The following is a 25,723-nucleotide window of genomic DNA, read 5'->3' as shown; positions in this document are numbered from 1 at the left end:
ACAACTCCAGCACGCATGCTACTCGCGCCATTTCCGTGCTCCGTCATGCCTCGTCACGCGCATGATGACGCCCCGGAGAGCCGAGTCCATGGGTCACCTGTCTTTTCTTGGTCGCGAGGCGGCGCTCGGCACCTGAAAGCAGCTGACGGATAGATCCGACACCCTCATGGTGAAGACTGAGCACGCGAAAGGCTCTGCTCGAGTCTCCTATGTTACGTTAAGACTATACTTTCAGGGATCATTTCTATAGTTTCTGACTTAGAAATGTGTTTCTAAAGTGTTGCGTCTCGCTATTCACGATGATGAGCGATAATGCTTTTCTTTGAGCGCGAATCGGACAGAGATCGGGACTTTTGTCTCAGGTCTGTTGTCATTGATGACCGTTCCTGCTCCCTGTCGGGGGGCAGGAGGAGAGAAGTATTGTCAGAGTGATAGCATACATGTCTGTCGAAAATGAGCATATGAAATCGTAGAGAAGTACGTCCGAGCTGATCAGCTGTCTGACGTCTCGCTGCATGCTGTGTCACAGAGTTCTATGCCGTTTGTCTGAACCCCCCCGCCCCCTGCCCCCTACAACCTGCTACATGTAGTGGCAAATCTGCGCTTTGACTCTCTCTTTGCTGTTTGACACTGGCATTCTGGCTCCTTTCGTCGCACAACTCCAGCACGCATGCTACTCGCTCCATTTCCGTGCTCCGTCATGCCTCGTCACGCGCATGATGACGCCCCGGAGAGCCGAGTCCATGGGTCACCTGTCTTTTCCTGGTCGCGAGGCGGCGCTCGGCACCTGAAAGCAGCTGACGGATAGATCCGACACCCTCATGGTGAAGACTGAGCACGCGAAAGGCTCTGCTCGAGTCTCCTATGTTACGTTAAGACTATACTTTCAGGGATCATTTCTATAGTTTCTGACTTAGAAATGTGTTTCTAAAGTGTTGCGTCTCGCTATTCACGATGATGAGCGATAATGCTTTTCTTTGAGCGCGAATCGGACAGAGATCGGGACTTTTGTCTCAGGTCTGTTGTCATTGATGACCGTTCCTGCTCCCTGTCGGGGGGCAGGAGGAGAGAAGTATTGTCAGAGTGATAGCATACATGTCTGTCGAAAATGAGCATATGAAATCGTAGAGAAGTACGTCCGAGCTGATCAGCTGTCTGACGTCTCGCTGCATGCTGTGTCACAGAGTTCTATGCCGTTTGTCTGAACCCCCCCCCCCCTGCCCCCTACAACCTGCTACATGTAGTGGCAAATCTGCGCTTTGACTCTCTCTTTGCTGTTTGACACTGGCACTCTGGCTCCTTTCGTCGCACAACTCCAGCACGCATGCTACTCGCGCCATTTCCGTGCTCCGTCATGCCTCGTCACGCGCATGATGACGCCCCGGAGAGCCGAGTCCATGGGTCACCTGTCTTTTCTTGGTCGCGAGGCGGCGCTCGGCACCTGAAAGCAGCTGACGGATAGATCCGACACCCTCATGGTGAAGACTGAGCACGCGAAAGGCTCTGCTCGAGTCTCCTATGTTACGTTAAGACTATACTTTCAGGGATCATTTCTATAGTTTCTGACTTAGAAATGTGTTTCTAAAGTGTTGCGTCTCGCTATTCACGATGATGAGCGATAATGCTTTTCTTTGAGCGCGAATCGGACAGAGATCGGGACTTTTGTCTCAGGTCTGTTGTCATTGATGACCGTTCCTGCTCCCTGTCGGGGGGCAGGAGGAGAGAAGTATTGTCAGAGTGATAGCATACATGTCTGTCGAAAATGAGCATATGAAATCGTAGAGAAGTACGTCCGAGCTGATCAGCTGTCTGACGTCTCGCTGCATGCTGTGTCACAGAGTTCTATGCCGTTTGTCTGAACCCCCCCCCCCCTGCCCCCTACAACCTGCTACATGTAGTGGCAAATCTGCGCTTTGACTCTCTCTTTGCTGTTTGACACTGGCACTCTGGCTCCTTTCGTCGCACAACTCCAGCACGCATGCTACTCGCGCCATTTCCGTGCTCCGTCATGCCTCGTCACGCGCATGATGACGCCCCGGAGAGCCGAGTCCATGGGTCACCTGTCTTTTCTTGGTCGCGAGGCGGCGCTCGGCACCTGAAAGCAGCTGACGGATAGATCCGACACCCTCATGGTGAAGACTGAGCACGCGAAAGGCTCTGCTCGAGTCTCCTATGTTACGTTAAGACTATACTTTCAGGGATCATTTCTATAGTTTCTGACTTAGAAATGTGTTTCTAAAGTGTTGCGTCTCGCTATTCACGATGATGAGCGATAATGCTTTTCTTTGAGCGCGAATCGGACAGAGATCGGGACTTTTGTCTCAGGTCTGTTGTCATTGATGACCGTTCCTGCTCCCTGTCGGGGGGCAGGAGGAGAGAAGTATTGTCAGAGTGATAGCATACATGTCTGTCGAAAATGAGCATATGAAATCGTAGAGAAGTACGTCCGAGCTGATCAGCTGTCTGACGTCTCGCTGCATGCTGTGTCACAGAGTTCTATGCCGTTTGTCTGAACCCCCCCGCCCCCTGCCCCCTACAACCTGCTACATGTAGTGGCAAATCTGCGCTTTGACTCTCTCTTTGCTGTTTGACACTGGCATTCTGGCTCCTTTCGTCGCACAACTCCAGCACGCATGCTACTCGCTCCATTTCCGTGCTCCGTCATGCCTCGTCACGCGCATGATGACGCCCCGGAGAGCCGAGTCCATGGGTCACCTGTCTTTTCCTGGTCGCGAGGCGGCGCTCGGCACCTGAAAGCAGCTGACGGATAGATCCGACACCCTCATGGTGAAGACTGAGCACGCGAAAGGCTCTGCTCGAGTCTCCTATGTTACGTTAAGACTATACTTTCAGGGATCATTTCTATAGTTTCTGACTTAGAAATGTGTTTCTAAAGTGTTGCGTCTCGCTATTCACGATGATGAGCGATAATGCTTTTCTTTGAGCGCGAATCGGACAGAGATCGGGACTTTTGTCTCAGGTCTGTTGTCATTGATGACCGTTCCTGCTCCCTGTCGGGGGGCAGGAGGAGAGAAGTATTGTCAGAGTGATAGCATACATGTCTGTCGAAAATGAGCATATGAAATCGTAGAGAAGTACGTCCGAGCTGATCAGCTGTCTGACGTCTCGCTGCATGCTGTGTCACAGAGTTCTATGCCGTTTGTCTGAACCCCCCCCCCCCTGCCCCCTACAACCTGCTACATGTAGTGGCAAATCTGCGCTTTGACTCTCTCTTTGCTGTTTGACACTGGCACTCTGGCTCCTTTCGTCGCACAACTCCAGCACGCATGCTACTCGCGCCATTTCCGTGTTCCGTCATGCCTCGTCACGCGCATGATGACGCCCCGGAGAGCCGAGTCCATGGGTCACCTGTCTTTTCTTGGTCGCGAGGCGGCGCTCGGCACCTGAAAGCAGCTGACGGATAGATCCGACACCCTCATGGTGAAGACTGAGCACGCGAAAGGCTCTGCTCGAGTCTCCTATGTTACGTTAAGACTATACTTTCAGGGATCATTTCTATAGTTTCTGACTTAGAAATGTGTTTCTAAAGTGTTGCGTCTCGCTATTCACGATGATGAGCGATAATGCTTTTCTTTGAGCGCGAATCGGACAGAGATCGGGACTTTTGTCTCAGGTCTGTTGTCATTGATGACCGTTCCTGCTCCCTGTCGGGGGGCAGGAGGAGAGAAGTATTGTCAGAGTGATAGCATACATGTCTGTCGAAAATGAGCATATGAAATCGTAGAGAAGTACGTCCGAGCTGATCAGCTGTCTGACGTCTCGCTGCATGCTGTGTCACAGAGTTCTATGCCGTTTGTCTGAACCCCCCCCCCCCTGCCCCCTACAACCTGCTACATGTAGTGGCAAATCTGCGCTTTGACTCTCTCTTTGCTGTTTGACACTGGCACTCTGGCTCCTTTCGTCGCACAACTCCAGCACGCATGCTACTCGCGCCATTTCCGTGCTCCGTCATGCCTCGTCACGCGCATGATGACGCCCCGGAGAGCCGAGTCCATGGGTCACCTGTCTTTTCTTGGTCGCGAGGCGGCGCTCGGCACCTGAAAGCAGCTGACGGATAGATCCGACACCCTCATGGTGAAGACTGAGCACGCGAAAGGCTCTGCTCGAGTCTCCTATGTTACGTTAAGACTATACTTTCAGGGATCATTTCTATAGTTTCTGACTTAGAAATGTGTTTCTAAAGTGTTGCGTCTCGCTATTCACGATGATGAGCGATAATGCTTTTCTTTGAGCGCGAATCGGACAGAGATCGGGACTTTTGTCTCAGGTCTGTTGTCATTGATGACCGTTCCTGCTCCCTGTCGGGGGGCAGGAGGAGAGAAGTATTGTCAGAGTGATAGCATACATGTCTGTCGAAAATGAGCATATGAAATCGTAGAGAAGTACGTCCGAGCTGATCAGCTGTCTGACGTCTCGCTGCATGCTGTGTCACAGAGTTCTATGCCGTTTGTCTGAACCCCCCCGCCCCCTGCCCCCTACAACCTGCTACATGTAGTGGCAAATCTGCGCTTTGACTCTCTCTTTGCTGTTTGACACTGGCATTCTGGCTCCTTTCGTCGCACAACTCCAGCACGCATGCTACTCGCTCCATTTCCGTGCTCCGTCATGCCTCGTCACGCGCATGATGACGCCCCGGAGAGCCGAGTCCATGGGTCACCTGTCTTTTCTTGGTCGCGAGGCGGCGCTCGGCACCTGAAAGCAGCTGACGGATAGATCCGACACCCTCATGGTGAAGACTGAGCACGCGAAAGGCTCTGCTCGAGTCTCCTATGTTACGTTAAGACTATACTTTCAGGGATCATTTCTATAGTTTCTGACTTAGAAATGTGTTTCTAAAGTGTTGCGTCTCGCTATTCACGATGATGAGCGATAATGCTTTTCTTTGAGCGCGAATCGGACAGAGATCGGGACTTTTGTCTCAGGTCTGTTGTCATTGATGACCGTTCCTGCTCCCTGTCGGGGGGCAGGAGGAGAGAAGTATTGTCAGAGTGATAGCATACATGTCTGTCGAAAATGAGCATATGAAATCGTAGAGAAGTACGTCCGAGCTGATCAGCTGTCTGACGTCTCGCTGCATGCTGTGTCACAGAGTTCTATGCCGTTTGTCTGAACCCCCCCCCCCCTGCCCCCTACAACCTGCTACATGTAGTGGCAAATCTGCGCTTTGACTCTCTCTTTGCTGTTTGACACTGGCACTCTGGCTCCTTTCGTCGCACAACTCCAGCACGCATGCTACTCGCGCCATTTCCGTGCTCCGTCATGCCTCGTCACGCGCATGATGACGCCCCGGAGAGCCGAGTCCATGGGTCACCTGTCTTTTCTTGGTCGCGAGGCGGCGCTCGGCACCTGAAAGCAGCTGACGGATAGATCCGACACCCTCATGGTGAAGACTGAGCACGCGAAAGGCTCTGCTCGAGTCTCCTATGTTACGTTAAGACTATACTTTCAGGGATCATTTCTATAGTTTCTGACTTAGAAATGTGTTTCTAAAGTGTTGCGTCTCGCTATTCACGATGATGAGCGATAATGCTTTTCTTTGAGCGCGAATCGGACAGAGATCGGGACTTTTGTCTCAGGTCTGTTGTCATTGATGACCGTTCCTGCTCCCTGTCGGGGGGCAGGAGGAGAGAAGTATTGTCAGAGTGATAGCATACATGTCTGTCGAAAATGAGCATATGAAATCGTAGAGAAGTACGTCCGAGCTGATCAGCTGTCTGACGTCTCGCTGCATGCTGTGTCACAGAGTTCTATGCCGTTTGTCTGAACCCCCCCGCCCCCTGCCCCCTACAACCTGCTACATGTAGTGGCAAATCTGCGCTTTGACTCTCTCTTTGCTGTTTGACACTGGCATTCTGGCTCCTTTCGTCGCACAACTCCAGCACGCATGCTACTCGCTCCATTTCCGTGCTCCGTCATGCCTCGTCACGCGCATGATGACGCCCCGGAGAGCCGAGTCCATGGGTCACCTGTCTTTTCCTGGTCGCGAGGCGGCGCTCGGCACCTGAAAGCAGCTGACGGATAGATCCGACACCCTCATGGTGAAGACTGAGCACGCGAAAGGCTCTGCTCGAGTCTCCTATGTTACGTTAAGACTATACTTTCAGGGATCATTTCTATAGTTTCTGACTTAGAAATGTGTTTCTAAAGTGTTGCGTCTCGCTATTCACGATGATGAGCGATAATGCTTTTCTTTGAGCGCGAATCGGACAGAGATCGGGACTTTTGTCTCAGGTCTGTTGTCATTGATGACCGTTCCTGCTCCCTGTCGGGGGGCAGGAGGAGAGAAGTATTGTCAGAGTGATAGCATACATGTCTGTCGAAAATGAGCATATGAAATCGTAGAGAAGTACGTCCGAGCTGATCAGCTGTCTGACGTCTCGCTGCATGCTGTGTCACAGAGTTCTATGCCGTTTGTCTGAACCCCCCCCCCCCGCCCCCTACAACCTGCTACATGTAGTGGCAAATCTGCGCTTTGACTCTCTCTTTGCTGTTTGACACTGGCACTCTGGCTCCTTTCGTCGCACAACTCCAGCACGCATGCTACTCGCGCCATTTCCGTGCTCCGTCATGCCTCGTCACGCGCATGATGACGCCCCGGAGAGCCGAGTCCATGGGTCACCTGTCTTTTCTTGGTCGCGAGGCGGCGCTCGGCACCTGAAAGCAGCTGACGGATAGATCCGACACCCTCATGGTGAAGACTGAGCACGCGAAAGGCTCTGCTCGAGTCTCCTATGTTACGTTAAGACTATACTTTCAGGGATCATTTCTATAGTTTCTGACTTAGAAATGTGTTTCTAAAGTGTTGCGTCTCGCTATTCACGATGATGAGCGATAATGCTTTTCTTTGAGCGCGAATCGGACAGAGATCGGGACTTTTGTCTCAGGTCTGTTGTCATTGATGACCGTTCCTGCTCCCTGTCGGGGGGCAGGAGGAGAGAAGTATTGTCAGAGTGATAGCATACATGTCTGTCGAAAATGAGCATATGAAATCGTAGAGAAGTACGTCCGAGCTGATCAGCTGTCTGACGTCTCGCTGCATGCTGTGTCACAGAGTTCTATGCCGTTTGTCTGAACCCCCCCGCCCCCTGCCCCCTACAACCTGCTACATGTAGTGGCAAATCTGCGCTTTGACTCTCTCTTTGCTGTTTGACACTGGCATTCTGGCTCCTTTCGTCGCACAACTCCAGCACGCATGCTACTCGCTCCATTTCCGTGCTCCGTCATGCCTCGTCACGCGCATGATGACGCCCCGGAGAGCCGAGTCCATGGGTCACCTGTCTTTTCCTGGTCGCGAGGCGGCGCTCGGCACCTGAAAGCAGCTGACGGATAGATCCGACACCCTCATGGTGAAGACTGAGCACGCGAAAGGCTCTGCTCGAGTCTCCTATGTTACGTTAAGACTATACTTTCAGGGATCATTTCTATAGTTTCTGACTTAGAAATGTGTTTCTAAAGTGTTGCGTCTCGCTATTCACGATGATGAGCGATAATGCTTTTCTTTGAGCGCGAATCGGACAGAGATCGGGACTTTTGTCTCAGGTCTGTTGTCATTGATGACCGTTCCTGCTCCCTGTCGGGGGGCAGGAGGAGAGAAGTATTGTCAGAGTGATAGCATACATGTCTGTCGAAAATGAGCATATGAAATCGTAGAGAAGTACGTCCGAGCTGATCAGCTGTCTGACGTCTCGCTGCATGCTGTGTCACAGAGTTCTATGCCGTTTGTCTGAACCCCCCCCCCCCGCCCCCTACAACCTGCTACATGTAGTGGCAAATCTGCGCTTTGACTCTCTCTTTGCTGTTTGACACTGGCACTCTGGCTCCTTTCGTCGCACAACTCCAGCACGCATGCTACTCGCGCCATTTCCGTGCTCCGTCATGCCTCGTCACGCGCATGATGACGCCCCGGAGAGCCGAGTCCATGGGTCACCTGTCTTTTCTTGGTCGCGAGGCGGCGCTCGGCACCTGAAAGCAGCTGACGGATAGATCCGACACCCTCATGGTGAAGACTGAGCACGCGAAAGGCTCTGCTCGAGTCTCCTATGTTACGTTAAGACTATACTTTCAGGGATCATTTCTATAGTTTCTGACTTAGAAATGTGTTTCTAAAGTGTTGCGTCTCGCTATTCACGATGATGAGCGATAATGCTTTTCTTTGAGCGCGAATCGGACAGAGATCGGGACTTTTGTCTCAGGTCTGTTGTCATTGATGACCGTTCCTGCTCCCTGTCGGGGGGCAGGAGGAGAGAAGTATTGTCAGAGTGATAGCATACATGTCTGTCGAAAATGAGCATATGAAATCGTAGAGAAGTACGTCCGAGCTGATCAGCTGTCTGACGTCTCGCTGCATGCTGTGTCACAGAGTTCTATGCCGTTTGTCTGAACCCCCCCGCCCCCTGCCCCCTACAACCTGCTACATGTAGTGGCAAATCTGCGCTTTGACTCTCTCTTTGCTGTTTGACACTGGCATTCTGGCTCCTTTCGTCGCACAACTCCAGCACGCATGCTACTCGCTCCATTTCCGTGCTCCGTCATGCCTCGTCACGCGCATGATGACGCCCCGGAGAGCCGAGTCCATGGGTCACCTGTCTTTTCCTGGTCGCGAGGCGGCGCTCGGCACCTGAAAGCAGCTGACGGATAGATCCGACACCCTCATGGTGAAGACTGAGCACGCGAAAGGCTCTGCTCGAGTCTCCTATGTTACGTTAAGACTATACTTTCAGGGATCATTTCTATAGTTTCTGACTTAGAAATGTGTTTCTAAAGTGTTGCGTCTCGCTATTCACGATGATGAGCGATAATGCTTTTCTTTGAGCGCGAATCGGACAGAGATCGGGACTTTTGTCTCAGGTCTGTTGTCATTGATGACCGTTCCTGCTCCCTGTCGGGGGGCAGGAGGAGAGAAGTATTGTCAGAGTGATAGCATACATGTCTGTCGAAAATGAGCATATGAAATCGTAGAGAAGTACGTCCGAGCTGATCAGCTGTCTGACGTCTCGCTGCATGCTGTGTCACAGAGTTCTATGCCGTTTGTCTGAACCCCCCCGCCCCCTGCCCCCTACAACCTGCTACATGTAGTGGCAAATCTGCGCTTTGACTCTCTCTTTGCTGTTTGACACTGGCATTCTGGCTCCTTTCGTCGCACAACTCCAGCACGCATGCTACTCGCTCCATTTCCGTGCTCCGTCATGCCTCGTCACGCGCATGATGACGCCCCGGAGAGCCGAGTCCATGGGTCACCTGTCTTTTCCTGGTCGCGAGGCGGCGCTCGGCACCTGAAAGCAGCTGACGGATAGATCCGACACCCTCATGGTGAAGACTGAGCACGCGAAAGGCTCTGCTCGAGTCTCCTATGTTACGTTAAGACTATACTTTCAGGGATCATTTCTATAGTTTCTGACTTAGAAATGTGTTTCTAAAGTGTTGCGTCTCGCTATTCACGATGATGAGCGATAATGCTTTTCTTTGAGCGCGAATCGGACAGAGATCGGGACTTTTGTCTCAGGTCTGTTGTCATTGATGACCGTTCCTGCTCCCTGTCGGGGGGCAGGAGGAGAGAAGTATTGTCAGAGTGATAGCATACATGTCTGTCGAAAATGAGCATATGAAATCGTAGAGAAGTACGTCCGAGCTGATCAGCTGTCTGACGTCTCGCTGCATGCTGTGTCACAGAGTTCTATGCCGTTTGTCTGAACCCCCCCCCCCCGCCCCCTACAACCTGCTACATGTAGTGGCAAATCTGCGCTTTGACTCTCTCTTTGCTGTTTGACACTGGCACTCTGGCTCCTTTCGTCGCACAACTCCAGCACGCATGCTACTCGCGCCATTTCCGTGCTCCGTCATGCCTCGTCACGCGCATGATGACGCCCCGGAGAGCCGAGTCCATGGGTCACCTGTCTTTTCTTGGTCGCGAGGCGGCGCTCGGCACCTGAAAGCAGCTGACGGATAGATCCGACACCCTCATGGTGAAGACTGAGCACGCGAAAGGCTCTGCTCGAGTCTCCTATGTTACGTTAAGACTATACTTTCAGGGATCATTTCTATAGTTTCTGACTTAGAAATGTGTTTCTAAAGTGTTGCGTCTCGCTATTCACGATGATGAGCGATAATGCTTTTCTTTGAGCGCGAATCGGACAGAGATCGGGACTTTTGTCTCAGGTCTGTTGTCATTGATGACCGTTCCTGCTCCCTGTCGGGGGGCAGGAGGAGAGAAGTATTGTCAGAGTGATAGCATACATGTCTGTCGAAAATGAGCATATGAAATCGTAGAGAAGTACGTCCGAGCTGATCAGCTGTCTGACGTCTCGCTGCATGCTGTGTCACAGAGTTCTATGCCGTTTGTCTGAACCCCCCCGCCCCCTGCCCCCTACAACCTGCTACATGTAGTGGCAAATCTGCGCTTTGACTCTCTCTTTGCTGTTTGACACTGGCATTCTGGCTCCTTTCGTCGCACAACTCCAGCACGCATGCTACTCGCTCCATTTCCGTGCTCCGTCATGCCTCGTCACGCGCATGATGACGCCCCGGAGAGCCGAGTCCATGGGTCACCTGTCTTTTCCTGGTCGCGAGGCGGCGCTCGGCACCTGAAAGCAGCTGACGGATAGATCCGACACCCTCATGGTGAAGACTGAGCACGCGAAAGGCTCTGCTCGAGTCTCCTATGTTACGTTAAGACTATACTTTCAGGGATCATTTCTATAGTTTCTGACTTAGAAATGTGTTTCTAAAGTGTTGCGTCTCGCTATTCACGATGATGAGCGATAATGCTTTTCTTTGAGCGCGAATCGGACAGAGATCGGGACTTTTGTCTCAGGTCTGTTGTCATTGATGACCGTTCCTGCTCCCTGTCGGGGGGCAGGAGGAGAGAAGTATTGTCAGAGTGATAGCATACATGTCTGTCGAAAATGAGCATATGAAATCGTAGAGAAGTATGTCCGAGCTGATCAGCTGTCTGACGTCTCGCTGCATGCTGTGTCACAGAGTTCTATGCCGTTTGTCTGAACCCCCCCCCCCCTGCCCCCTACAACCTGCTACATGTAGTGGCAAATCTGCGCTTTGACTCTCTCTTTGCTGTTTGACACTGGCACTCTGGCTCCTTTCGTCGCACAACTCCAGCACGCATGCTACTCGCGCCATTTCCGTGCTCCGTCATGCCTCGTCACGCGCATGATGACGCCCCGGAGAGCCGAGTCCATGGGTCACCTGTCTTTTCTTGGTCGCGAGGCGGCGCTCGGCACCTGAAAGCAGCTGACGGATAGATCCGACACCCTCATGGTGAAGACTGAGCACGCGAAAGGCTCTGCTCGAGTCTCCTATGTTACGTTAAGACTATACTTTCAGGGATCATTTCTATAGTTTCTGACTTAGAAATGTGTTTCTAAAGTGTTGCGTCTCGCTATTCACGATGATGAGCGATAATGCTTTTCTTTGAGCGCGAATCGGACAGAGATCGGGACTTTTGTCTCAGGTCTGTTGTCATTGATGACCGTTCCTGCTCCCTGTCGGGCGGCAGGAGGAGAGAAGTATTGTCAGAGTGATAGCATACATGTCTGTCGAAAATGAGCATATGAAATCGTAGAGAAGTACGTCCGAGCTGATCAGCTGTCTGACGTCTCGCTGCATGCTGTGTCACAGAGTTCTATGCCGTTTGTCTGAACCCCCCCGCCCCCTGCCCCCTACAACCTGCTACATGTAGTGGCAAATCTGCGCTTTGACTCTCTCTTTGCTGTTTGACACTGGCATTCTGGCTCCTTTCGTCGCACAACTCCAGCACGCATGCTACTCGCTCCATTTCCGTGCTCCGTTATGCCTCGTCACGCGCATGATGACGCCCCGGAGAGCCGAGTCCATGGGTCACCTGTCTTTTCCTGGTCGCGAGGCGGCGCTCGGCACCTGAAAGCAGCTGACGGATAGATCCGACACCCTCATGGTGAAGACTGAGCACGCGAAAGGCTCTGCTCGAGTCTCCTATGTTACGTTAAGACTATACTTTCAGGGATCATTTCTATAGTTTCTGACTTAGAAATGTGTTTCTAAAGTGTTGCGTCTCGCTATTCACGATGATGAGCGATAATGCTTTTCTTTGAGCGCGAATCGGACAGAGATCGGGACTTTTGTCTCAGGTCTGTTGTCATTGATGACCGTTCCTGCTCCCTGTCGGGGGGCAGGAGGAGAGAAGTATTGTCAGAGTGATAGCATACATGTCTGTCGAAAATGAGCATATGAAATCGTAGAGAAGTACGTCCGAGCTGATCAGCTGTCTGACGTCTCGCTGCATGCTGTGTCACAGAGTTCTATGCCGTTTGTCTGAACCCCCCCCCCCCTGCCCCCTACAACCTGCTACATGTAGTGGCAAATCTGCGCTTTGACTCTCTCTTTGCTGTTTGACACTGGCACTCTGGCTCCTTTCGTCGCACAACTCCAGCACGCATGCTACTCGCGCCATTTCCGTGCTCCGTCATGCCTCGTCACGCGCATGATGACGCCCCGGAGAGCCGAGTCCATGGGTCACCTGTCTTTTCTTGGTCGCGAGGCGGCGCTCGGCACCTGAAAGCAGCTGACGGATAGATCCGACACCCTCATGGTGAAGACTGAGCACGCGAAAGGCTCTGCTCGAGTCTCCTATGTTACGTTAAGACTATACTTTCAGGGATCATTTCTATAGTTTCTGACTTAGAAATGTGTTTCTAAAGTGTTGCGTCTCGCTATTCACGATGATGAGCGATAATGCTTTTCTTTGAGCGCGAATCGGACAGAGATCGGGACTTTTGTCTCAGGTCTGTTGTCATTGATGACCGTTCCTGCTCCCTGTCGGGGGGCAGGAGGAGAGAAGTATTGTCAGAGTGATAGCATACATGTCTGTCGAAAATGAGCATATGAAATCGTAGAGAAGTACGTCCGAGCTGATCAGCTGTCTGACGTCTCGCTGCATGCTGTGTCACAGAGTTCTATGCCGTTTGTCTGAACCCCCCCGCCCCCTGCCCCCTACAACCTGCTACATGTAGTGGCAAATCTGCGCTTTGACTCTCTCTTTGCTGTTTGACACTGGCATTCTGGCTCCTTTCGTCGCACAACTCCAGCACGCATGCTACTCGCTCCATTTCCGTGCTCCGTCATGCCTCGTCACGCGCATGATGACGCCCCGGAGAGCCGAGTCCATGGGTCACCTGTCTTTTCCTGGTCGCGAGGCGGCGCTCGGCACCTGAAAGCAGCTGACGGATAGATCCGACACCCTCATGGTGAAGACTGAGCACGCGAAAGGCTCTGCTCGAGTCTCCTATGTTACGTTAAGACTATACTTTCAGGGATCATTTCTATAGTTTCTGACTTAGAAATGTGTTTCTAAAGTGTTGCGTCTCGCTATTCACGATGATGAGCGATAATGCTTTTCTTTGAGCGCGAATCGGACAGAGATCGGGACTTTTGTCTCAGGTCTGTTGTCATTGATGACCGTTCCTGCTCCCTGTCGGGGGGCAGGAGGAGAGAAGTATTGTCAGAGTGATAGCATACATGTCTGTTGAAAATGAGCATATGAAATCGTAGAGAAGTATGTCCGAGCTGATCAGCTGTCTGACGTCTCGCTGCATGCTGTGTCACAGAGTTCTATGCCGTTTGTCTGAACCCCCCCGCCCCCTGCCCCCTACAACCTGCTACATGTAGTGGCAAATCTGCGCTTTGACTCTCTCTTTGCTGTTTGACACTGGCATTCTGGCTCCTTTCGTCGCACAACTCCAGCACGCATGCTACTCGCTCCATTTCCGTGCTCCGTCATGCCTCGTCACGCGCATGATGACGCCCCGGAGAGCCGAGTCCATGGGTCACCTGTCTTTTCCTGGTCGCGAGGCGGCGCTCGGCACCTGAAAGCAGCTGACGGATAGATCCGACACCCTCATGGTGAAGACTGAGCACGCGAAAGGCTCTGCTCGAGTCTCCTATGTTACGTTAAGACTATACTTTCAGGGATCATTTCTATAGTTTCTGACTTAGAAATGTGTTTCTAAAGTGTTGCGTCTCGCTATTCACGATGATGAGCGATAATGCTTTTCTTTGAGCGCGAATCGGACAGAGATCGGGACTTTTGTCTCAGGTCTGTTGTCATTGATGACCGTTCCTGCTCCCTGTCGGGGGGCAGGAGGAGAGAAGTATTGTCAGAGTGATAGCATACATGTCTGTCGAAAATGAGCATATGAAATCGTAGAGAAGTATGTCCGAGCTGATCAGCTGTCTGACGTCTCGCTGCATGCTGTGTCACAGAGTTCTATGCCGTTTGTCTGAACCCCCCCCCCCCCTGCCCCCTACAACCTGCTACATGTAGTGGCAAATCTGCGCTTTGACTCTCTCTTTGCTGTTTGACACTGGCACTCTGGCTCCTTTCGTCGCACAACTCCAGCACGCATGCTACTCGCGCCATTTCCGTGCTCCGTCATGCCTCGTCACGCGCATGATGACGCCCCGGAGAGCCGAGTCCATGGGTCACCTGTCTTTTCTTGGTCGCGAGGCGGCGCTCGGCACCTGAAAGCAGCTGACGGATAGATCCGACACCCTCATGGTGAAGACTGAGCACGCGAAAGGCTCTGCTCGAGTCTCCTATGTTACGTTAAGACTATACTTTCAGGGATCATTTCTATAGTTTCTGACTTAGAAATGTGTTTCTAAAGTGTTGCGTCTCGCTATTCACGATGATGAGCGATAATGCTTTTCTTTGAGCGCGAATCGGACAGAGATCGGGACTTTTGTCTCAGGTCTGTTGTCATTGATGACCGTTCCTGCTCCCTGTCGGGGGGCAGGAGGAGAGAAGTATTGTCAGAGTGATAGCATACATGTCTGTCGAAAATGAGCATATGAAATCGTAGAGAAGTACGTCCGAGCTGATCAGCTGTCTGACGTCTCGCTGCATGCTGTGTCACAGAGTTCTATGCCGTTTGTCTGAACCCCCCCGCCCCCTGCCCCCTACAACCTGCTACATGTAGTGGCAAATCTGCGCTTTGACTCTCTCTTTGCTGTTTGACACTGGCATTCTGGCTCCTTTCGTCGCACAACTCCAGCACGCATGCTACTCGCTCCATTTCCGTGCTCCGTCATGCCTCGTCACGCGCATGATGACGCCCCGGAGAGCCGAGTCCATGGGTCACCTGTCTTTTCCTGGTCGCGAGGCGGCGCTCGGCACCTGAAAGCAGCTGACGGATAGATCCGACACCCTCATGGTGAAGACTGAGCACGCGAAAGGCTCTGCTCGAGTCTCCTATGTTACGTTAAGACTATACTTTCAGGGATCATTTCTATAGTTTCTGACTTAGAAATGTGTTTCTAAAGTGTTGCGTCTCGCTATTCACGATGATGAGCGATAATGCTTTTCTTTGAGCGCGAATCGGACAGAGATCGGGACTTTTGTCTCAGGTCTGTTGTCATTGATGACCGTTCCTGCTCCCTGTCGGGCGGCAGGAGGAGAGAAGTATTGTCAGAGTGATAGCATACATGTCTGTCGAAAATGAGCATATGAAATCGTAGTGAAGTACGTCCGAGCTGATCAGCTGTCTGACGTCTCGCTGCATGCTGTGTCACAGAGTTCTATGCCGTTTGTCTGAACCCCCCCCCGCCCCCTGCCCCCTACAACCTGCTACATGTAGTGGCAAATCTGCGCTTTGACTCTCTCTTTGCTGTTTGACACTGGCATTCTGGCTCCTTTCGTCGCACAACTCCAGCACGCATGCTACTCGCTCCATTTCCGTGCTCCGTCATGCCTCGTCACGCGCATGATGACGCCCCGGAGAGCCGAGTCCATGGGTCACCTGTCTTTTCCTGGTCGCGAGGCGGCGCTCGGCACCTGAAAGCAGCTGACGGATAGATCCGACACCCTCATGGTGAAGACTGAGCACGCGAAAGGCTCTGCTCGAGTCTCCTATGTTACGTTAAGACTATACTTTCAGGGATCATTTCTATAGTTTCTGACTTAGAAATGTGTTTCTAAAGTGTTGCGTCTCGCTATTCACGATGATGAGCGATAATGCTTTTCTTTGAGCGCGAATCGGACAGAGATCGGGACTTTTGTCTCAGGTCTGTTGTCATTGATGACCGTTCCTGCTCCCTGTCGGGGGGCAGGAGGAGAGAAGTATTGTCAGAGTGATAGCATACATGTCTGTCGAAAATGAGCATATGAAATCGTAGAGAAGTATGTCCGAGCTGATCAGCTGTCTGACGTCTCGCTGCATGCTGTGTCACAGAGTTCTATGCCGTTTGTCTGAACCCCCCCCCCCCCTGCCCCCTACAACCTGCTACATGTAGTGGCAAATCTGCGCTTTGACTCTCTCTTTGCTGTTTGACACTGGCACTCTGGCTCCTTTCGTCGCACAACTCCAGCACGCATGCTACTCGCGCCATTTCCGTGCTCCGTCATGCCTCGTCACGCGCATGATGACGCCCCGGAGAGCCGAGTCCATGGGTCACCTGTCTTTTCTTGGTCGCGAGGCGGCGCTCGGCACCTGAAAGCAGCTGACGGATAGATCCGACACCCTCATGGTGAAGACTGAGCACGCGAAAGGCTCTGCTCGAGTCTCCTATGTTACGTTAAGACTATACTTTCAGGGATCATTTCTATAGTTTCTGACTTAGAAATGTGTTTCTAAAGTGTTGCGTCTCGCTATTCACGATGATGAGCGATAATGCTTTTCTTTGAGCGCGAATCGGACAGAGATCGGGACTTTTGTCTCAGGTCTGTTGTCATTGATGACCGTTCCTGCTCCCTGTCGGGGGGCAGGAGGAGAGAAGTATTGTCAGAGTGATAGCATACATGTCTGTCGAAAATGAGCATATGAAATCGTAGAGAAGTACGTCCGAGCTGATCAGCTGTCTGACGTCTCGCTGCATGCTGTGTCACAGAGTTCTATGCCGTTTGTCTGAACCCCCCCGCCCCCTGCCCCCTACAACCTGCTACATGTAGTGGCAAATCTGCGCTTTGACTCTCTCTTTGCTGTTTGACACTGGCATTCTGGCTCCTTTCGTCGCACAACTCCAGCACGCATGCTACTCGCTCCATTTCCGTGCTCCGTCATGCCTCGTCACGCGCATGATGACGCCCCGGAGAGCCGAGTCCATGGGTCACCTGTCTTTTCCTGGTCGCGAGGCGGCGCTCGGCACCTGAAAGCAGCTGACGGATAGATCCGACACCCTCATGGTGAAGACTGAGCACGCGAAAGGCTCTGCTCGAGTCTCCTATGTTACGTTAAGACTATACTTTCAGGGATCATTTCTATAGTTTCTGACTTAGAAATGTGTTTCTAAAGTGTTGCGTCTCGCTATTCACGATGATGAGCGATAATGCTTTTCTTTGAGCGCGAATCGGACAGAGATCGGGACTTTTGTCTCAGGTCTGTTGTCATTGATGACCGTTCCTGCTCCCTGTCGGGGGGCAGGAGGAGAGAAGTATTGTCAGAGTGATAGCATACATGTCTGTCGAAAATGAGCATATGAAATCGTAGAGAAGTATGTCCGAGCTGATCAGCTGTCTGACGTCTCGCTGCATGCTGTGTCACAGAGTTCTATGCCGTTTGTCTGAACCCCCCCCCCCCTGCCCCCTACAACCTGCTACATGTAGTGGCAAATCTGCGCTTTGACTCTCTCTTTGCTGTTTGACACTGGCACTCTGGCTCCTTTCGTCGCACAACTCCAGCACGCATGCTACTCGCGCCATTTCCGTGCTCCGTCATGCCTCGTCACGCGCATGATGACGCCCCGGAGAGCCGAGTCCATGGGTCACCTGTCTTTTCTTGGTCGCGAGGCGGCGCTCGGCACCTGAAAGCAGCTGACGGATAGATCCGACACCCTCATGGTGAAGACTGAGCACGCGAAAGGCTCTGCTCGAGTCTCCTATGTTACGTTAAGACTATACTTTCAGGGATCATTTCTATAGTTTCTGACTTAGAAATGTGTTTCTAAAGTGTTGCGTCTCGCTATTCACGATGATGAGCGATAATGCTTTTCTTTGAGCGCGAATCGGACAGAGATCGGGACTTTTGTCTCAGGTCTGTTGTCATTGATGACCGTTCCTGCTCCCTGTCGGGGGGCAGGAGGAGAGAAGTATTGTCAGAGTGATAGCATACATGTCTGTCGAAAATGAGCATATGAAATCGTAGAGAAGTATGTCCGAGCTGATCAGCTGTCTGACGTCTCGCTGCATGCTGTGTCACAGAGTTCTATGCCGTTTGTCTGAACCCCCCCCCCCTGCCCCCTACAACCTGCTACATGTAGTGGCAAATCTGCGCTTTGACTCTCTCTTTGCTGTTTGACACTGGCACTCTGGCTCCTTTCGTCGCACAACTCCAGCACGCATGCTACTCGCGCCATTTCCGTGCTCCGTCATGCCTCGTCACGCGCATGATGACGCCCCGGAGAGCCGAGTCCATGGGTCACCTGTCTTTTCTTGGTCGCGAGGCGGCGCTCGGCACCTGAAAGCAGCTGACGGATAGATCCGACACCCTCATGGTGAAGACTGAGCACGCGAAAGGCTCTGCTCGAGTCTCCTATGTTACGTTAAGACTATACTTTCAGGGATCATTTCTATAGTTTCTGACTTAGAAATGTGTTTCTAAAGTGTTGCGTCTCGCTATTCACGATGATGAGCGATAATGCTTTTCTTTGAGCGCGAATCGGACAGAGATCGGGACTTTTGTCTCAGGTCTGTTGTCATTGATGACCGTTCCTGCTCCCTGTCGGGGGGCAGGAGGAGAGAAGTATTGTCAGAGTGATAGCATACATGTCTGTCGAAAATGAGCATATGAAATCGTAGAGAAGTATGTCCGAGCTGATCAGCTGTCTGACGTCTCGCTGCATGCTGTGTCACAGAGTTCTATGCCGTTTGTCTGAACCCCCCCCCCCTGCCCCCTACAACCTGCTACATGTAGTGGCAAATCTGCGCTTTGACTCTCTCTTTGCTGTTTGACACTGGCACTCTGGCTCCTTTCGTCGCACAACTCCAGCACGCATGCTACTCGCGCCATTTCCGTGCTCCGTCATGCCTCGTCACGCGCATGATGACGCCCCGGAGAGCCGAGTCCATGGGTCACCTGTCTTTTCTTGGTCGCGAGGCGGCGCTCGGCACCTGAAAGCAGCTGACGGATAGATCCGACACCCTCATGGTGAAGACTGAGCACGCGAAAGGCTCTGCTCGAGTCTCCTATGTTACGTTAAGACTATACTTTCAGGGATCATTTCTATAGTTTCTGACTTAGAAATGTGTTTCTAAAGTGTTGCGTCTCGCTATTCACGATGATGAGCGATAATGCTTTTCTTTGAGCGCGAATCGGACAGAGATCGGGACTTTTGTCTCAGGTCTGTTGTCATTGATGACCGTTCCTGCTCCCTGTCGGGGGGCAGGAGGAGAGAAGTATTGTCAGAGTGATAGCATACATGTCTGTCGAAAATGAGCATATGAAATCGTAGAGAAGTATGTCCGAGCTGATCAGCTGTCTGACGTCTCGCTGCATGCTGTGTCACAGAGTTCTATGCCGTTTGTCTGAACCCCCCCCCCCCTGCCCCCTACAACCTGCTACATGTAGTGGCAAATCTGCGCTTTGACTCTCTCTTTGCTGTTTGACACTGGCACTCTGGCTCCTTTCGTCGCACAACTCCAGCACGCATGCTACTCGCGCCATTTCCGTGCTCCGTCATGCCTCGTCACGCGCATGATGACGCCCCGGAGAGCCGAGTCCATGGGTCACCTGTCTTTTCTTGGTCGCGAGGCGGCGCTCGGCACCTGAAAGCAGCTGACGGATAGATCCGACACCCTCATGGTGAAGACTGAGCACGCGAAAGGCTCTGCTCGAGTCTCCTATGTTACGTTAAGACTATACTTTCAGGGATCATTTCTATAGTTTCTGACTTAGAAATGTGTTTCTAAAGTGTTGCGTCTCGCTATTCACGATGATGAGCGATAATGCTTTTCTTTGAGCGCGAATCGGACAGAGATCGGGACTTTTGTCTCAGGTCTGTTGTCATTGATGACCGTTCCTGCTCCCTGTCGGGGGGCAGGAGGAGAGAAGTATTGTCAGAGTGATAGCATACATGTCTGTCGAAAATGAGCATATGAAATCGTAGAGAAGTATGTCCGAGCTGATCAGCTGTCTGACGTCTCGCTGCATGCTGTGTCACAGAGTTCTATGCCGTTTGTCTGAACCCCCCCCCCCCTGCCCCCTACAACCTGCTACATGTAGTGGCAAATCTGCGCTTTGACTCTCTCTTTGCTGTTTGACACTGGCACTCTGGCTCCTTTCGTCGCACAACTCCAGCACGCATGCTACTCGCGCCATTTCCGTGCTCCGTCATGCCTCGTCACGCGCATGATGACGCCCCGGAGAGCCGAGTCCATGGGTCACCTGTCTTTTCTTGGTCGCGAGGCGGCGCTCGGCACCTGAAAGCAGCTGACGGATAGATCCGACACCCTCATGGTGAAGACTGAGCACGCGAAAGGCTCTGCTCGAGTCTCCTCTGTTACGTTAAGACTATACTTTCAGGGATCATTTCTATAGTTTCTGACTTAGAAATGTGTTTCTAAAGTGTTGCGTCTCGCTATTCACGATGATGAGCGATAATGCTTTTCTTTGAGCGCGAATCGGACAGAGATCGGGACTTTTGTCTCAGGTCTGTTGTCATTGATGACCGTTCCTGCTCCCTGTCGGGGGGCAGGAGGAGAGAAGTATTGTCAGAGTGATAGCATACATGTCTGTCGAAAATGAGCATATGAAATCGTAGAGAAGTACGTCCGAGCTAATCAGCTGTCTGACGTCTCGCTGCATGCTGTGTCACAGAGTTCTATGCCGTTTGTCTGAACCCCCCCGCCCCCTGCCCCCTACAACCTGCTACATGTAGTGGCAAATCTGCGCTTTGACTCTCTCTTTGCTGTATGACACTGGCATTCTGGCTCCTTTCGTCGCACAACTCCAGCACGCATGCTACTCGCTCCATTTCCGTGCTCCGTCATGCCTCGTCACGCGCATGATGACGCCCCGGAGAGCCGAGTCCATGGGTCACCTGTCTTTTCTTGGTCGCGAGGCGGCGCTCGGCACCTGAAAGCAGCTGACGGATAGATCCGACACCCTCATGGTGAAGACTGAGCACGCGAAAGGCTCTGCTCGAGTCTCCTATGTTACGTTAAGACTATACTTTCAGGGATCATTTCTATAGTTTCTGACTTAGAAATGTGTTTCTAAAGTGTTGCGTCTCGCTATTCACGATGATGAGCGATAATGCTTTTCTTTGAGCGCGAATCGGACAGAGATCGGGACTTTTGTCTCAGGTCTGTTGTCATTGATGACCGTTCCTGCTCCCTGTCGGGGGGCAGGAGGAGAGAAGTATTGTCAGAGTGATAGCATACATGTCTGTCGAAAATGAGCATATGAAATCGTAGAGAAGTATGTCCGAGCTGATCAGCTGTCTGACGTCTCGCTGCATGCTGTGTCACAGAGTTCTATGCCGTTTGTCTGAACCCCCCCCCCCCTGCCCCCTACAACCTGCTACATGTAGTGGCAAATCTGCGCTTTGACTCTCTCTTTGCTGTTTGACACTGGCACTCTGGCTCCTTTCGTCGCACAACTCCAGCACGCATGCTACTCGCGCCATTTCCGTGCTCCGTCATGCCTCGTCACGCGCATGATGACGCCCCGGAGAGCCGAGTCCATGGGTCACCTGTCTTTTCTTGGTCGCGAGGCGGCGCTCGGCACCTGAAAGCAGCTGACGGATAGATCCGACACCCTCATGGTGAAGACTGAGCACGCGAAAGGCTCTGCTCGAGTCTCCTATGTTACGTTAAGACTATACTTTCAGGGATCATTTCTATAGTTTCTGACTTAGAAATGTGTTTCTAAAGTGTTGCGTCTCGCTATTCACGATGATGAGCGATAATGCTTTTCTTTGAGCGCGAATCGGACAGAGATCGGGACTTTTGTCTCAGGTCTGTTGTCATTGATGACCGTTCCTGCTCCCTGTCGGGGGGCAGGAGGAGAGAAGTATTGTCAGAGTGATAGCATACATGTCTGTCGAAAATGAGCATATGAAATCGTAGAGAAGTACGTCCGAGCTGATCAGCTGTCTGACGTCTCGCTGCATGCTGTGTCACAGAGTTCTATGCCGTTTGTCTGAACCCCCCCCCCCTGCCCCCTACAACCTGCTACATGTAGTGGCAAATCTGCGCTTTGACTCTCTCTTTGCTGTTTGACACTGGCACTCTGGCTCCTTTCGTCGCACAACTCCAGCACGCATGCTACTCGCGCCATTTCCGTGCTCCGTCATGCCTCGTCACGCGCATGATGACGCCCCGGAGAGCCGAGTCCATGGGTCACCTGTCTTTTCTTGGTCGCGAGGCGGCGCTCGGCACCTGAAAGCAGCTGACGGATAGATCCGACACCCTCATGGTGAAGACTGAGCACGCGAAAGGCTCTGCTCGAGTCTCCTATGTTACGTTAAGACTATACTTTCAGGGATCATTTCTATAGTTTCTGACTTAGAAATGTGTTTCTAAAGTGTTGCGTCTCGCTATTCACGATGATGAGCGATAATGCTTTTCTTTGAGCGCGAATCGGACAGAGATCGGGACTTTTGTCTCAGGTCTGTTGTCATTGATGACCGTTCCTGCTCCCTGTCGGGGGGCAGGAGGAGAGAAGTATTGTCAGAGTGATAGCATACATGTCTGTCGAAAATGAGCATATGAAATCGTAGAGAAGTATGTCCGAGCTGATCAGCTGTCTGACGTCTCGCTGCATGCTGTGTCACAGAGTTCTATGCCGTTTGTCTGAACCCCCCCCCCCTGCCCCCTACAACCTGCTACATGTAGTGGCAAATCTGCGCTTTGACTCTCTCTTTGCTGTTTGACACTGGCACTCTGGCTCCTTTCGTCGCACAACTCCAGCACGCATGCTACTCGCGCCATTTCCGTGCTCCGTCATGCCTCGTCACGCGCATGATGACGCCCCGGAGAGCCGAGTCCATGGGTCACCTGTCTTTTCTTGGTCGCGAGGCGGCGCTCGGCACCTGAAAGCAGCTGACGGATAGATCCGACACCCTCATGGTGAAGACTGAGCACGCGAAAGGCTCTGCTCGAGTCTCCTCTGTTACGTTAAGACTATACTTTCAGGGATCATTTCTATAGTTTCTGACTTAGAAATGTGTTTCTAAAGTGTTGCGTCTCGCTATTCACGATGATGAGCGATAATGCTTTTCTTTGAGCGCGAATCGGACAGAGATCGGGACTTTTGTCTCAGGTCTGTTGTCATTGATGACCGTTCCTGCTCCCTGTCGGGGGGCAGGAGGAGAGAAGTATTGTCAGAGTGATAGCATACATGTCTGTCGAAAATGAGCATATGAAATCGTAGAGAAGTACGTCCGAGCTAATCAGCTGTCTGACGTCTCGCTGCATGCTGTGTCACAGAGTTCTATGCCGTTTGTCTGAACCCCCCCGCCCCCTGCCCCCTACAACCTGCTACATGTAGTGGCAAATCTGCGCTTTGACTCTCTCTTTGCTGTATGACACTGGCATTCTGGCTCCTTTCGTCGCACAACTCCAGCACGCATGCTACTCGCTCCATTTCCGTGCTCCGTCATGCCTCGTCACGCGCATGATGACGCCCCGGAGAGCCGAGTCCATGGGTCACCTGTCTTTTCTTGGTCGCGAGGCGGCGCTCGGCACCTGAAAGCAGCTGACGGATAGATCCGACACCCTCATGGTGAAGACTGAGCACGCGAAAGGCTCTGCTCGAGTCTCCTATGTTACGTTAAGACTATACTTTCAGGGATCATTTCTATAGTTTCTGACTTAGAAATGTGTTTCTAAAGTGTTGCGTCTCGCTATTCACGATGATGAGCGATAATGCTTTTCTTTGAGCGCGAATCGGACAGAGATCGGGACTTTTGTCTCAGGTCTGTTGTCATTGATGACCGTTCCTGCTCCCTGTCGGGGGGCAGGAGGAGAGAAGTATTGTCAGAGTGATAGCATACATGTCTGTCGAAAATGAGCATATGAAATCGTAGAGAAGTATGTCCGAGCTGATCAGCTGTCTGACGTCTCGCTGCATGCTGTGTCACAGAGTTCTATGCCGTTTGTCTGAACCCCCCCCCCCCTGCCCCCTACAACCTGCTACATGTAGTGGCAAATCTGCGCTTTGACTCTCTCTTTGCTGTTTGACACTGGCACTCTGGCTCCTTTCGTCGCACAACTCCAGCACGCATGCTACTCGCGCCATTTCCGTGCTCCGTCATGCCTCGTCACGCGCATGATGACGCCCCGGAGAGCCGAGTCCATGGGTCACCTGTCTTTTCTTGGTCGCGAGGCGGCGCTCGGCACCTGAAAGCAGCTGACGGATAGATCCGACACCCTCATGGTGAAGACTGAGCACGCGAAAGGCTCTGCTCGAGTCTCCTATGTTACGTTAAGACTATACTTTCAGGGATCATTTCTATAGTTTCTGACTTAGAAATGTGTTTCTAAAGTGTTGCGTCTCGCTATTCACGATGATGAGCGATAATGCTTTTCTTTGAGCGCGAATCGGACAGAGATCGGGACTTTTGTCTCAGGTCTGTTGTCATTGATGACCGTTCCTGCTCCCTGTCGGGGGGCAGGAGGAGAGAAGTATTGTCAGAGTGATAGCATACATGTCTGTCGAAAATGAGCATATGAAATCGTAGAGAAGTATGTCCGAGCTGATCAGCTGTCTGACGTCTCGCTGCATGCTGTGTCACAGAGTTCTATGCCGTTTGTCTGAACCCCCCCCCCCCTGCCCCCTACAACCTGCTACATGTAGTGGCAAATCTGCGCTTTGACTCTCTCTTTGCTGTTTGACACTGGCACTCTGGCTCCTTTCGTCGCACAACTCCAGCACGCATGCTACTCGCGCCATTTCCGTGCTCCGTCATGCCTCGTCACGCGCATGATGACGCCCCGGAGAGCCGAGTCCATGGGTCACCTGTCTTTTCTTGGTCGCGAGGCGGCGCTCGGCACCTGAAAGCAGCTGACGGATAGATCCGACACCCTCATGGTGAAGACTGAGCACGCGAAAGGCTCTGCTCGAGTCTCCTATGTTACGTTAAGACTATACTTTCAGGGATCATTTCTATAGTTTCTGACTTAGAAATGTGTTTCTAAAGTGTTGCGTCTCGCTATTCACGATGATGAGCGATAATGCTTTTCTTTGAGCGCGAATCGGACAGAGATCGGGACTTTTGTCTCAGGTCTGTTGTCATTGATGACCGTTCCTGCTCCCTGTCGGGGGGCAGGAGGAGAGAAGTATTGTCAGAGTGATAGCATACATGTCTGTCGAAAATGAGCATATGAAATCGTAGAGAAGTACGTCCGAGCTAATCAGCTGTCTGACGTCTCGCTGCATGCTGTGTCACAGAGTTCTATGCCGTTTGTCTGAACCCCCCCGCCCCCTGCCCCCTACAACCTGCTACATGTAGTGGCAAATCTGCGCTTTGACTCTCTCTTTGCTGTATGACACTGGCATTCTGGCTCCTTTCGTCGCACAACTCCAGCACGCATGCTACTCGCTCCATTTCCGTGCTCCGTCATGCCTCGTCACGCGCATGATGACGCCCCGGAGAGCCGAGTCCATGGGTCACCTGTCTTTTCTTGGTCGCGAGGCGGCGCTCGGCACCTGAAAGCAGCTGACGGATAGATCCGACACCCTCATGGTGAAGACTGAGCACGCGAAAGGCTCTGCTCGAG

At 52.1% G+C, this 25,723-nt stretch overlaps 39 non-coding genes across 39 annotated transcripts; all 39 read left to right on the top strand.

The window, feature by feature from the left end:
• The first annotated feature begins 219 nt into the window (after positions 1 to 219).
• LOC134060643 (small nucleolar RNA U3) lies at positions 220 to 433 on the top strand. Its single transcript, XR_009935249.1, has one exon. It is a non-coding gene; the product is annotated as a small nucleolar RNA U3 (small nucleolar RNA).
• A 441-nt stretch (positions 434 to 874) lies between these two features.
• On the top strand, positions 875 to 1,088 carry LOC134060642 (small nucleolar RNA U3). Its single transcript, XR_009935248.1, has one exon. It is a non-coding gene; the product is annotated as a small nucleolar RNA U3 (small nucleolar RNA).
• Positions 1,089 to 1,528: 440 nt separating this feature from the next.
• Positions 1,529 to 1,742, top strand: LOC134060641 (small nucleolar RNA U3). The gene has a single exon (XR_009935247.1). It is a non-coding gene; the product is annotated as a small nucleolar RNA U3 (small nucleolar RNA).
• Positions 1,743 to 2,182: 440 nt separating this feature from the next.
• LOC134060640 (small nucleolar RNA U3) lies at positions 2,183 to 2,396 on the top strand. The gene has a single exon (XR_009935246.1). It is a non-coding gene; the product is annotated as a small nucleolar RNA U3 (small nucleolar RNA).
• Positions 2,397 to 2,837: 441 nt separating this feature from the next.
• LOC134060639 (small nucleolar RNA U3) lies at positions 2,838 to 3,051 on the top strand. Its single transcript, XR_009935245.1, has one exon. It is a non-coding gene; the product is annotated as a small nucleolar RNA U3 (small nucleolar RNA).
• Positions 3,052 to 3,491: 440 nt separating this feature from the next.
• Positions 3,492 to 3,705, top strand: LOC134060638 (small nucleolar RNA U3). The gene has a single exon (XR_009935244.1). It is a non-coding gene; the product is annotated as a small nucleolar RNA U3 (small nucleolar RNA).
• A 440-nt stretch (positions 3,706 to 4,145) lies between these two features.
• On the top strand, positions 4,146 to 4,359 carry LOC134060637 (small nucleolar RNA U3). Its single transcript, XR_009935243.1, has one exon. It is a non-coding gene; the product is annotated as a small nucleolar RNA U3 (small nucleolar RNA).
• Positions 4,360 to 4,800: 441 nt separating this feature from the next.
• On the top strand, positions 4,801 to 5,014 carry LOC134060636 (small nucleolar RNA U3). Its single transcript, XR_009935242.1, has one exon. It is a non-coding gene; the product is annotated as a small nucleolar RNA U3 (small nucleolar RNA).
• Positions 5,015 to 5,454: 440 nt separating this feature from the next.
• On the top strand, positions 5,455 to 5,668 carry LOC134060634 (small nucleolar RNA U3). Its single transcript, XR_009935240.1, has one exon. It is a non-coding gene; the product is annotated as a small nucleolar RNA U3 (small nucleolar RNA).
• A 441-nt stretch (positions 5,669 to 6,109) lies between these two features.
• On the top strand, positions 6,110 to 6,323 carry LOC134060633 (small nucleolar RNA U3). Its single transcript, XR_009935239.1, has one exon. It is a non-coding gene; the product is annotated as a small nucleolar RNA U3 (small nucleolar RNA).
• A 439-nt stretch (positions 6,324 to 6,762) lies between these two features.
• On the top strand, positions 6,763 to 6,976 carry LOC134060632 (small nucleolar RNA U3). Its single transcript, XR_009935238.1, has one exon. It is a non-coding gene; the product is annotated as a small nucleolar RNA U3 (small nucleolar RNA).
• Positions 6,977 to 7,417: 441 nt separating this feature from the next.
• LOC134060631 (small nucleolar RNA U3) lies at positions 7,418 to 7,631 on the top strand. The gene has a single exon (XR_009935237.1). It is a non-coding gene; the product is annotated as a small nucleolar RNA U3 (small nucleolar RNA).
• Positions 7,632 to 8,070: 439 nt separating this feature from the next.
• LOC134060630 (small nucleolar RNA U3) lies at positions 8,071 to 8,284 on the top strand. Its single transcript, XR_009935236.1, has one exon. It is a non-coding gene; the product is annotated as a small nucleolar RNA U3 (small nucleolar RNA).
• Positions 8,285 to 8,725: 441 nt separating this feature from the next.
• On the top strand, positions 8,726 to 8,939 carry LOC134060629 (small nucleolar RNA U3). Its single transcript, XR_009935235.1, has one exon. It is a non-coding gene; the product is annotated as a small nucleolar RNA U3 (small nucleolar RNA).
• Positions 8,940 to 9,380: 441 nt separating this feature from the next.
• On the top strand, positions 9,381 to 9,594 carry LOC134060627 (small nucleolar RNA U3). The gene has a single exon (XR_009935234.1). It is a non-coding gene; the product is annotated as a small nucleolar RNA U3 (small nucleolar RNA).
• Positions 9,595 to 10,033: 439 nt separating this feature from the next.
• On the top strand, positions 10,034 to 10,247 carry LOC134060626 (small nucleolar RNA U3). The gene has a single exon (XR_009935233.1). It is a non-coding gene; the product is annotated as a small nucleolar RNA U3 (small nucleolar RNA).
• Positions 10,248 to 10,688: 441 nt separating this feature from the next.
• On the top strand, positions 10,689 to 10,902 carry LOC134060625 (small nucleolar RNA U3). The gene has a single exon (XR_009935232.1). It is a non-coding gene; the product is annotated as a small nucleolar RNA U3 (small nucleolar RNA).
• Positions 10,903 to 11,342: 440 nt separating this feature from the next.
• On the top strand, positions 11,343 to 11,556 carry LOC134060727 (small nucleolar RNA U3). The gene has a single exon (XR_009935330.1). It is a non-coding gene; the product is annotated as a small nucleolar RNA U3 (small nucleolar RNA).
• Positions 11,557 to 11,997: 441 nt separating this feature from the next.
• On the top strand, positions 11,998 to 12,211 carry LOC134060624 (small nucleolar RNA U3). Its single transcript, XR_009935231.1, has one exon. It is a non-coding gene; the product is annotated as a small nucleolar RNA U3 (small nucleolar RNA).
• A 440-nt stretch (positions 12,212 to 12,651) lies between these two features.
• LOC134060622 (small nucleolar RNA U3) lies at positions 12,652 to 12,865 on the top strand. Its single transcript, XR_009935229.1, has one exon. It is a non-coding gene; the product is annotated as a small nucleolar RNA U3 (small nucleolar RNA).
• Positions 12,866 to 13,306: 441 nt separating this feature from the next.
• LOC134060621 (small nucleolar RNA U3) lies at positions 13,307 to 13,520 on the top strand. The gene has a single exon (XR_009935228.1). It is a non-coding gene; the product is annotated as a small nucleolar RNA U3 (small nucleolar RNA).
• A 441-nt stretch (positions 13,521 to 13,961) lies between these two features.
• On the top strand, positions 13,962 to 14,175 carry LOC134060620 (small nucleolar RNA U3). The gene has a single exon (XR_009935227.1). It is a non-coding gene; the product is annotated as a small nucleolar RNA U3 (small nucleolar RNA).
• Positions 14,176 to 14,616: 441 nt separating this feature from the next.
• Positions 14,617 to 14,830, top strand: LOC134060619 (small nucleolar RNA U3). The gene has a single exon (XR_009935226.1). It is a non-coding gene; the product is annotated as a small nucleolar RNA U3 (small nucleolar RNA).
• Positions 14,831 to 15,271: 441 nt separating this feature from the next.
• On the top strand, positions 15,272 to 15,485 carry LOC134060725 (small nucleolar RNA U3). Its single transcript, XR_009935328.1, has one exon. It is a non-coding gene; the product is annotated as a small nucleolar RNA U3 (small nucleolar RNA).
• A 443-nt stretch (positions 15,486 to 15,928) lies between these two features.
• LOC134060618 (small nucleolar RNA U3) lies at positions 15,929 to 16,142 on the top strand. The gene has a single exon (XR_009935225.1). It is a non-coding gene; the product is annotated as a small nucleolar RNA U3 (small nucleolar RNA).
• Positions 16,143 to 16,583: 441 nt separating this feature from the next.
• On the top strand, positions 16,584 to 16,797 carry LOC134060617 (small nucleolar RNA U3). The gene has a single exon (XR_009935224.1). It is a non-coding gene; the product is annotated as a small nucleolar RNA U3 (small nucleolar RNA).
• Positions 16,798 to 17,238: 441 nt separating this feature from the next.
• LOC134060616 (small nucleolar RNA U3) lies at positions 17,239 to 17,452 on the top strand. The gene has a single exon (XR_009935223.1). It is a non-coding gene; the product is annotated as a small nucleolar RNA U3 (small nucleolar RNA).
• A 440-nt stretch (positions 17,453 to 17,892) lies between these two features.
• Positions 17,893 to 18,106, top strand: LOC134060615 (small nucleolar RNA U3). Its single transcript, XR_009935222.1, has one exon. It is a non-coding gene; the product is annotated as a small nucleolar RNA U3 (small nucleolar RNA).
• Positions 18,107 to 18,545: 439 nt separating this feature from the next.
• On the top strand, positions 18,546 to 18,759 carry LOC134060614 (small nucleolar RNA U3). The gene has a single exon (XR_009935221.1). It is a non-coding gene; the product is annotated as a small nucleolar RNA U3 (small nucleolar RNA).
• A 439-nt stretch (positions 18,760 to 19,198) lies between these two features.
• On the top strand, positions 19,199 to 19,412 carry LOC134060613 (small nucleolar RNA U3). Its single transcript, XR_009935220.1, has one exon. It is a non-coding gene; the product is annotated as a small nucleolar RNA U3 (small nucleolar RNA).
• A 440-nt stretch (positions 19,413 to 19,852) lies between these two features.
• LOC134060611 (small nucleolar RNA U3) lies at positions 19,853 to 20,066 on the top strand. Its single transcript, XR_009935218.1, has one exon. It is a non-coding gene; the product is annotated as a small nucleolar RNA U3 (small nucleolar RNA).
• Positions 20,067 to 20,506: 440 nt separating this feature from the next.
• On the top strand, positions 20,507 to 20,720 carry LOC134060610 (small nucleolar RNA U3). Its single transcript, XR_009935217.1, has one exon. It is a non-coding gene; the product is annotated as a small nucleolar RNA U3 (small nucleolar RNA).
• A 441-nt stretch (positions 20,721 to 21,161) lies between these two features.
• Positions 21,162 to 21,375, top strand: LOC134060609 (small nucleolar RNA U3). Its single transcript, XR_009935216.1, has one exon. It is a non-coding gene; the product is annotated as a small nucleolar RNA U3 (small nucleolar RNA).
• A 440-nt stretch (positions 21,376 to 21,815) lies between these two features.
• LOC134060608 (small nucleolar RNA U3) lies at positions 21,816 to 22,029 on the top strand. The gene has a single exon (XR_009935215.1). It is a non-coding gene; the product is annotated as a small nucleolar RNA U3 (small nucleolar RNA).
• A 439-nt stretch (positions 22,030 to 22,468) lies between these two features.
• Positions 22,469 to 22,682, top strand: LOC134060607 (small nucleolar RNA U3). Its single transcript, XR_009935214.1, has one exon. It is a non-coding gene; the product is annotated as a small nucleolar RNA U3 (small nucleolar RNA).
• Positions 22,683 to 23,121: 439 nt separating this feature from the next.
• On the top strand, positions 23,122 to 23,335 carry LOC134060606 (small nucleolar RNA U3). Its single transcript, XR_009935213.1, has one exon. It is a non-coding gene; the product is annotated as a small nucleolar RNA U3 (small nucleolar RNA).
• Positions 23,336 to 23,776: 441 nt separating this feature from the next.
• On the top strand, positions 23,777 to 23,990 carry LOC134060605 (small nucleolar RNA U3). The gene has a single exon (XR_009935212.1). It is a non-coding gene; the product is annotated as a small nucleolar RNA U3 (small nucleolar RNA).
• Positions 23,991 to 24,430: 440 nt separating this feature from the next.
• Positions 24,431 to 24,644, top strand: LOC134060604 (small nucleolar RNA U3). Its single transcript, XR_009935211.1, has one exon. It is a non-coding gene; the product is annotated as a small nucleolar RNA U3 (small nucleolar RNA).
• Positions 24,645 to 25,084: 440 nt separating this feature from the next.
• LOC134060603 (small nucleolar RNA U3) lies at positions 25,085 to 25,298 on the top strand. The gene has a single exon (XR_009935210.1). It is a non-coding gene; the product is annotated as a small nucleolar RNA U3 (small nucleolar RNA).
• The last annotated feature ends 425 nt before the right edge of the window (positions 25,299 to 25,723 follow it).

Source organism: Sardina pilchardus, chromosome 16 (assembly GCF_963854185.1).
Source record: "Sardina pilchardus chromosome 16, fSarPil1.1, whole genome shotgun sequence".
In the NCBI taxonomy this organism is placed as follows: domain Eukaryota; kingdom Metazoa; phylum Chordata; class Actinopteri; order Clupeiformes; family Clupeidae; genus Sardina; species Sardina pilchardus.
The sequence above is the reverse complement of the archived record's forward strand: the minus strand, read 5'-3'. Positions and strand labels throughout refer to the sequence as shown.